We start from the raw sequence: 9433 nt of genomic DNA, 5'->3' as shown, positions 1-9433 counted from the left end.
CACCTCCTCCGATGAGGCCTCGGCAGCCCTTTTCCCCTTGCCGGTCTTCTTCAAAGTAGACATTACTAACGACTTCACACGGCGTTGGCTGGGGGAGATTGTGGTGTCTGGGCTATCAGACATACAACTGTAAAATCGGACAGAGGATACTTCAAGAACGGAAGTCTGGAAGCAATAGACAGGCAATCGGAACAAAATGGAAGGAAAAAGCTCTGAAATAACAAGGAAGATGAAGGATAAAAACTCAAAGGGCTTGCTTTTATAGGCCCAGGAGAGAGAGAAACTGGTACTGATCAGACTTCACGCGCCCCCACTCGCAGGTGTAAGCCAACGCGAGCGCGACACGTGTCCCTGACACTGTGTGAGGGGACACGAAAGGGAACGAAACAGGTACTGCCAGAGTTCACGCGCCACCACTCGCAGGTGTAAGCCAACGCGAGCGCGACACGTGTTCCTGACACTGTGTGAGGGGACATGAAAGGCAACTGTAGCACCTCGAGCACACGAAAAGTCTGACACGTCTCCATCTCTGACGCATGTCAGCAACAACCAACCACGTACAGGGACGATTCGTTTCAACCAAAAGGATAGAATTTCGCGCAACGATGAGCAATAAGAAGAAAAAGACAAACCCTATTAAAAGAGCAAACTATTAAGTCTAATATCTATCTTACCTCGCTCGCGCGAGACAAGACACACATTAGACTGGGGGGGCTTGAAGAGGTATGTACCCGCCTCAACACCGAGCGAGGCGGGTCAACCCACAAGACATAGACAAGAGGCTTGAAATCAAGATATTATGAAGGCACAAAGCCAAAACCTATGCGCATGACGCATATCACATGCTCATGCATCACATATGCTCACGCATCACATATGCTCACGCATCACATATGCTCACGCATCACATATGCTCACGCGTATCACATGCTCACGCACCATATATGCTCACGCATATCACATCTGCGCGTGGCGCATCCGCGCGTGGCGCATATCACATGCTCACGCATCATACATGCTCACGCATATCACATCTGCGCGTGGCGCATCCGCGCGTGGCGTATATTACATATGCTTGTGCATATCACATCTGCGCATGAAACATCTGCGCGTGAGAATAAAGAGAAGACCTCGCGCATCCCCAGGATAAGCGCATATCACACATGCACATAATCAACCTCGTCCTTATCCAAATCAGGATAAGGACAACCTTGATTGTGCACGTCAGACAACCTTCCAGAAGGTATCCTTTAAGGAATAAGAATATGCTGATGTTGACAGCTACCAATGAAAGGTGGACAACTCAGCAAAACCCATGTGCTACCACGTGATTGCACATGGGTCAGGTAAAATACCTGGGTCAGAGAATAATCAATGAAAAAGCACCAGGTGTCCTAAGGACACGTGGCGCAAAGCAATAGGAGGAGGCCAAAAAGGCCCTAATTGGGTCTGAGCCCAATCATTGGAAACCCTAGCACTATAAATACCACATCAACTCCACAAGGAGAGGTACGCCATATTACGCAATATTAAGCAATATTAAGCAATACAAGCTAGAAAATACATTCCAATTCCTTATTCACTCTCAGATTATTATCTTCTCCTACAATCTCTTATTCTCACACCGGAGGGTTACCCCAAAGAGGACCCCTCTGTCACTTTCTGAGGGGTAAGTTTACGGTGCTGTTCATTTTGTAGGTGGAAGAATCCAGATTCCAGAGAACCATCGGTGAAATAGCATAATCATACCCGAGGAAAGTTGATCGTCTACCAGTGAGCCGATCCACGTTTCTTCAAACATGAAGTAAAAAAAACTGTTCGGTAAGCCTAATGGAAGAACCCAGACAGTGAACGCGTTCGTTAAATAGTGTTCTTGAACGGTCGGTAACGTTCGTCGGATTACGTCCGATAATATCCATCCGACTGTTAACGTGTGGTATTTTGTAACTAGTATGTTCTTATTTATTTGTTTTTTACCAGATTGACCAAGAGAAAACAAACCCTACAATGTTAAGTTTTAAGAATTTTTTTATATCATGTGGTGTAATTATGATTTTGTGGATGAAGTTGTGTGGATTTATGATTATTCTTTTAGAATTAATATGTAATCGTATATGCTTATTTGTTATTTAGAGTTGTTTTGTCCATTAAAGTTCATTAGTGTCCATTAGTGTTCATTTGTCCATTAGTATATGTTAGCGTTCGTTTACAATACTAACGAACAGACATAAACAAACAAGGACAAACTCAATTCATTAATGAACGTACATGATTTTCGTTAGTTAGAGTGTCCATGAACCGTTCGTTTGTCCGAAAAAAGCTTAACGGGCGAACACGAACAAAGTATTCTCCGATTTGGTTTGGTTCGGTTCGCTTAGGTTCGTTTCTTTTAACTTAAGAAAGCTCGTGTTTAAGTTGGTTAGTCAAAACTTTCTGTTTCTAAAGCTCAAGCTCGACTCATATTGAGCTCTTTTTTTAAAGCTAAAGCTCGACTTATTTATTATTTAATAGTTAATAGTTATTTTATATACATTTTAAACAAGCCTCGTATCTTAAACAAGTCGAACTTCTGCTCAAGCTTAGTTGTGCAGTGTGAAATTAATACATAAAAGTTAGAAAAAGGTAATAACTTAGAAATACACAAGGCTTGATGAGCCTACACAAGCTTCTCATATAAGACCGAGCTCTGACTTGATAACTAAACGAGCTTTGTTTGAGATTAAGGCTCCGCTCGGCTCGAACTAGGAAAAGCTCAACTCGTTGATCCGATTTCGAAAAGCTGGTGAGCCACTCGGCTTGTTTGCATCCTTAGGTGTTTAGATATTATTATTTCATTATTTGATTTTTTTTAATTTATCACACACTTCAATAGTGAATTAAGCGTGTGAACAAATGAATGAACTCGAAAAGATTTGAAGCTAAACTGTATTTGTAACCACAGACATGGAACCGAATTGTGAATTTGGTTTGTTCAGTTTAACTGAACTTTACTGAAAAACTATGTTTTTTTATGTAACCATAGTCAATGCTTGTAAGTTTGTTAATGACTCAACCCAATTGAGCTCAATTGTCAAATCATTTGATTACAAGTTCGATATACAATATCGTGGAAAAAAAAGGAAAAAAATGTAGGCAACAATGATATTGCTTTGAATTCGGTTTCGACGGTTTTTAATTTAAAGCAAACTAAAGTGAATTTGCTTCAGTTAGACATTTGTGAATTCTAAAACCATGTGTAGTCAAAACTCTTCACATAGGGGTGTTTAAAGACACGTGTCGTCCCAATCAGAAAGGAAGAGTTTTACAAAAAAGGTGGTGTAAGGGGAAACTCAATTACTCAATTGCTATAAATTAAATTAAATATAAATAACTTAAATATTTGATTGGTTGAAGTTTGTGTGAGAAAACCTGATTGGTAACATTTCTTACGAAACTCATGAGCCAAAACTTAACTAAAAACTTTGAAAGAGCGATGCTCATAGAGTTTTGGTAGAGTTATTAAGGTAGGAAGTGTTCATTACGAATGGCCTAATCGGTTCGGTTACCGGTAAGTGAAAAAATAACTTGGCACCTATTTTTGCTTTCATTTTATAACTTTTTAGTTAATAATGTAATTTATTTTTCATAAAATAATACAAATATTCAGTAATGAATTTTATTCATATAAATCGAATTGACGTACTTGAAATTTCGGCCGCACCCATGCTGGCCGCTTGAAAGGAATAGGAAAGGTGATGTCTGCCCATGCTGTATTACTTTTTTTTTCTTCAATTATTTTCTTTTATAAATATGTTATATTTATTTTACTAATATTTTATATAAATTAAGTATCTGGTTAAATTTCTTTTGTCATCATCATTGTTCATGAGCTTATAAAAAACACTTGCAACATTTATTAACAGTGGCGGAACTTAAATATGTAAATTGAGCGGTGACGAAAATACATGTTAGAAACTGGTTTAATGTGTGCAACTCGTTCATATGTTCGGGTATAGAAAGTCTAGCTATGGGGCCTTTTACTTTCTTCAGGTAAAATCGTGACCGTTATTGATTACTTCACTTGTAAGATGGGATCAAGATATTCTAAGGCAACTTAATGTTACCTTCTTAACCTTTGTTATGATGACAATTTAATTGTGCTACGGTTGGCCCTAGGTAAATCTACCATGCTTTTATTGCTCATGTTATACTAGTGCAGAGGTAGCTAATGTCAAGTTATAATGGACTCAGTTTTTACGTTATATTATTATAACTTTAGAGAATCTCCTTCGATACAGTGTATTGTAGATGGTTTTAGTCAAACACAAACTAGACTCATTTCCACTGCCAAGCCTTGTGACAAGTGTTCTAAACCAACATATAATCGACATACGAAAAACCATTTTTAATTAGTCGATTTCTATAGGCATAAAAAAGATATAGATATAGATGGATGAGCATGAATGTAAACGTTGTTTACTTTGCAAATGCAAATTGCAAGTGTAAACCATGGTTTTCCCGGTGTGGTATCACTCAACAACAAAACCAAGGGCCAATACAGGTGGTTTGGGTTAAATGGTTTGGGTTCGTTCAAGTGAATTGGGTCCCAAAGTTTAACAAGACAAGACTTTGTTTTTAACATACTATATACCTAAAGTTTATCTTATTTATTTAAACAACTTCAAAACGTGTAATATATATTATAGCATGTAAGAAAATTATCATAAGTGTTTATATGCATAATGCATGCTTTTTATTTTCTGTTAAGACCAAATAAATAATATGACTCATGTATTATATACTATATATTAACTTAATTATATTATTATATCTTAATTATCCAATGATAATGTAATAAATCATAAAGATAAGAAGGTATATAGTGGGCCTTCGATAAATGGGTTTTCTTCAAAGCTGGAGATAACTTTGAGGCGCTTAAGAACTTTGTACGTCTGTGTTAGGTCAGTTGAGGATGGTCTTTTGCTATTGAATCATTACGTATGGAGCACATGAACAATTCTCTGTTTGTTGTTAGCTAGTTAATAAAAAAATGTGTTGGACTACTTAACAAAAAAAGTTTATTTTAACTAACTTTCCCTTCTTTTTCTCATTCCTAATTTGTGTCATTTGATTAAATAAACTCACTTTATTCACATTCAACACAAATCTAGATTTCTACACCGGCTTAATTGTACAATGCTAGCATCATTTCTTAATATCGTCCAAAAGTTAAAAAATCAGCTTAATCGCCACTTTGTAAAAGCTTCAGGATTCGTTCACCTATAGTTTTACCTCTGAACCGGCAGAGCTCTCAGTTTCGGGCAAGTTCAACTTTGTTTTCTAAAGTAACGGTGAAAATCAACAAGGTGCAAGAGAAGTACATTATATGTTTATTTCTATTTAAACTCTACGTGACTCACTTTTATATTATTAACTATTTTCACATTGATCCTAGCCTCCTAGGATAATTAGCTTCTTGTAAACAATCCTCTTGTAACAACTAAATAAAATGCAAGAACAGTAATATATGCTCTAGCCATCGATATTGAACCACAAAGTCTGAACCACGTGATTCAACCAAAGTCAAACCAATCCTCTTTTGCTAGATATCTAGCCCATGACCAAAAATAACAACTCACACAAAAGTACAAAAGCACTATGTTCGTGAGGCCATCTTAATAATATTAGGTGAAATTGCATATATAACATTTGCATATTGTGGAAATATAATATGCGATGTAAGTTTATAAAGGGGTGTATGCAACCTATAATAATATTAAGACTGCTATTAATCAGCAAATATTATTCAAAATAGAAATATATATGTTTTTGTTATCGTGTCAAAAGAAATTTTACATTATTAGGCTACATTACATATAATGAAATTATAAAGAAGATTTAATCTCAAATATCATAATTAAGGCATATTGGATCCGTCATTTGCAAATGAAAGAACTCAATAGTAAACTTAATAGAAATTAAGGCATGAGAAAAATTTAGTAAAGGTGGCCTAATTAGAAGTATCTAACCAGATAACAAACGAAAACGGGTAGGTTCAATACTGATATTGGGGGGTGGGGGGGGGGGTTGGTTTTCAGATGTTATGAATAGTATTATAGGCCTATTGCTATGTTTAGGAAGACAAGAGAAACCTAATAATAACATCAAGTCCCTAATGGATGGTTGTGACACATCAAAAAAACCCTAGAACAAAAATACTAGGTAAACAAAATGTTTTTTACATAATGTCAACATCTTTTGTGTGCCATCCTCTTAAGGGTTCATCGTTATTCTTGTTTTTCATGATAACTTAGAAGTCATGTGCATAATAAATATATAGTTGGTATTGAAAGTAATTATGATTTTTCTTAACAGGAAAAATATGTTTCTTAGTATAGAGGTAGAATATCAAAAAGACCCAAATACCCTTAAGTAGTGCCCGCGGGTTAACCAGAAGTCCCTCATAAGGCGCCCGCGGGACATATAGATCATCCGCATATTCAGTTGAGGAAGAAACACCCTCATAGTACATGCGGAAGCATCATAGCACCCTCAGAAGTCATCCGCAGGGAGAAACGCCCTTCCGCATAAATGACCACGAGGTAATGCTCCGGGACAGCTGTCAATAACCAATTACCTTCTAGAAGATTTACCAAGATGCTTTCTTGGGCAATACATGACTCTTTAGCCAATCAGCTAGCAACACGTGGCAAGATCGTCATAACCGTGCACATGGCCAATATTCTCCCATTAACCAACAATAAAGAGACACGTGTCCAGGTTGTTATACATGCACATGCAACGTATAAGCTAAACCTATTACATAAGGACACGCGTCCAGAAGGTTATGCAGGCATCTTCTTAAGGGACAGCTGGCCCAATCATCTTCCCTACTCCATTCGGCTATAAATACCTTCTCAATCAGCAGGAGGTATCCATTCACTCTCACGGTACTCTCTCAATTTACTTAAGTACTTATCTTCTACAGAACGATACTTATTTCCACGCCGGATGGTGGTTACGGGAAGATTCCCCCTCTTGTCCTTCCCGTAACGAGCTCACGGTGTCTGTTTTGCAGGTGTTCGTCATTGGACTTTAGACAATCGGGTTCATATCGTGTTGGCAGTTAACCGTATCTTACCTTGTTGACTCATCGGATCTAGGACCCATCAGTGAGGAGTAGATCCGTGTTTCTTCACTTAGTTGATGATATTGACCTTTCAGCCTCATAGGCTCCAACCTACACGACCAATGAAAGACAATAAGACATCAAGTGATAAACAAGCATCTTCCTAGTTTGTGACAATCCACCCAAATTCCAAATTCGAATTTGAGTTCAAACGAATTTGAATTTCTGAATTCTTTGATAGCCAACTAGTTAGATAATAATATTCACTTGAAACTTAGATTTTGGATAATAATTTTCTTTTACGTCGAGTTTTACTATGCAAATGAAGAAAATATTATGTGCTTCTCCGAATCAGATAGACTTCAATTAAAATGTATAAATCTAAAATCAGTCAAAATAAACTGGTTCAATTTTTAGTTATATTTGATATATGATAAGAATTAGGATAAATCGTCTAATATATTAGTTGGACTAATTAAATAGTAGATAAGTGTAAACTAGGGGTGAAAACGAGTCGAGCTGCTCGTGAGCTACTCGAGATCGGTTTGTGAAAAACTTGATCGAGCCGAGTTTAAACGAGTTCGAGCCTAAAAGTAAGCCTATTGAATAAATGAACCTTAGCCCGGATTTCACTTATTTAGCTCAAGCTGGCCCGTGAGCATAAAAGAGTCTATCATTAATATATAAATAACTATCCTAAGAAGTGTAAGAAGTGGTTTTTACCCTTAAAAAAATAAAACACACCGAACAAAAAACACACCGAACTAACAAAATAAAACACACCGAACAAAAAACACAATAACAATATCCACCATCAGATGATCAGATCCAACGCCCGATATTACTTCTCACACTTCTTACAAATAACTCACTTCTTATTCTAACCTCACCATATATATATATATATATATATATATATATTATAATCTTATATTTATATATATTTAATAACTATTAATTAATCTATATAATATTTTGAGAAAATAGCTAAATAAATATCTATTATGTTAAATATAAAATTATAATTGAAAAAAATATAAAAATATTTATAAATATAAAAATTAATTAAAAAATAGTAATTGAGTCGAGCCCGAGCTGAGCTTGAGCTTTAGAAATAGAGATTAAAACGAGCCGAACTCGTGCTCGAGTTATATGTAAGTTAATGAGTCAAGCTCGAGCCTAGTCAAGCGCGAGCTTGACTCATTTGCACCCATAGTGCAAACCTCACTTCTAGAACTAATATTTTATTAAACGATTATTTATTGAAATATCTGACGGGTCGCTAACCGTTATGTATAATCCCACCGAGCTCATTTTTGAACTATTACATAGTTGGGACTCTTCACACTTTCATAGAGGAAAAAAATACAGGGAAAGCTATGATGAAACCTCACCTCTCGAACTATTAAAAGCGGATGACGTACGTAGGTGACTTGTACTAGCAACCAATTTAGTTGGGGACAATAATGTCAATTATGGGAATAGAGGGGCCAACCTTCAATAAACGCATAGTATAGTTTAGTTTCACGTTTATCACGTGTTAAATTTACATAAAGTCATAAACAGTGAAATTTATATCGCATGTGATTGATATTTAGTTGTATTGTTGATTTGTTGTATTCATGTATTAGGCACCTTTTACTTATGATTTACTGTGTTTAATAGAATAAGTTGACTTTGTATAGCAAAGATTCAATGTCTTACATTCGTCTTGATAAAAAATTATGTACTTATGAGTGTTCTTTCTCAATCAACAAACATATCGTTTATTTGAATCGTTCGAGTATTTCAATGGACTGGTTGAACAGCTACTGTTGATGGTTTGTAAAATAATTATTATTTTATTTCCATAATTTAAAGAATAACGTGTTTCATTTATTGACTTTTATTATTTTTTAACACAATATACATGTTACAAATAACCCGATTTTTTATATTTATTTAAATGATAGTGTTCTTTATTTACGTGTTTATCTAGCTAGTTGACCGGGAATTTTTATATATTTAAATTGTGTTCTTTGTTGACAATTTATCTATGTTTACTTTCAAATCCTTCGTATATGTCACAGGTTCTTTTCAGATTTCTTCACACGTTATTATATTAGAATATTGAGGGTGGTATTCCAAGTTCCATATATATTATAAGAAAATCAAGTACCCATATTTGTTGTTTATAATACACTTAATTATATTTGAAAAAACTACGCTGTTTTTATACTCTGATCTTCTAAAAAAGCAGCTTCACTTCTTATTTTTTATAAACATCAACATGGCAGAAGAATAATGCCATATAAACTCTTATCCTTATGAAGACCCAAATTTCTA

This window comes from Bidens hawaiensis, unplaced genomic scaffold, assembly GCF_021521415.1.
Source record: "Bidens hawaiensis isolate Kalapana, Puna unplaced genomic scaffold, B.hawaiensis_p1.1 tig00034612_1, whole genome shotgun sequence".
Lineage (NCBI taxonomy): Eukaryota > Viridiplantae > Streptophyta > Magnoliopsida > Asterales > Asteraceae > Bidens > Bidens hawaiensis.
Note: the sequence above shows the minus strand (reverse complement) of the source record.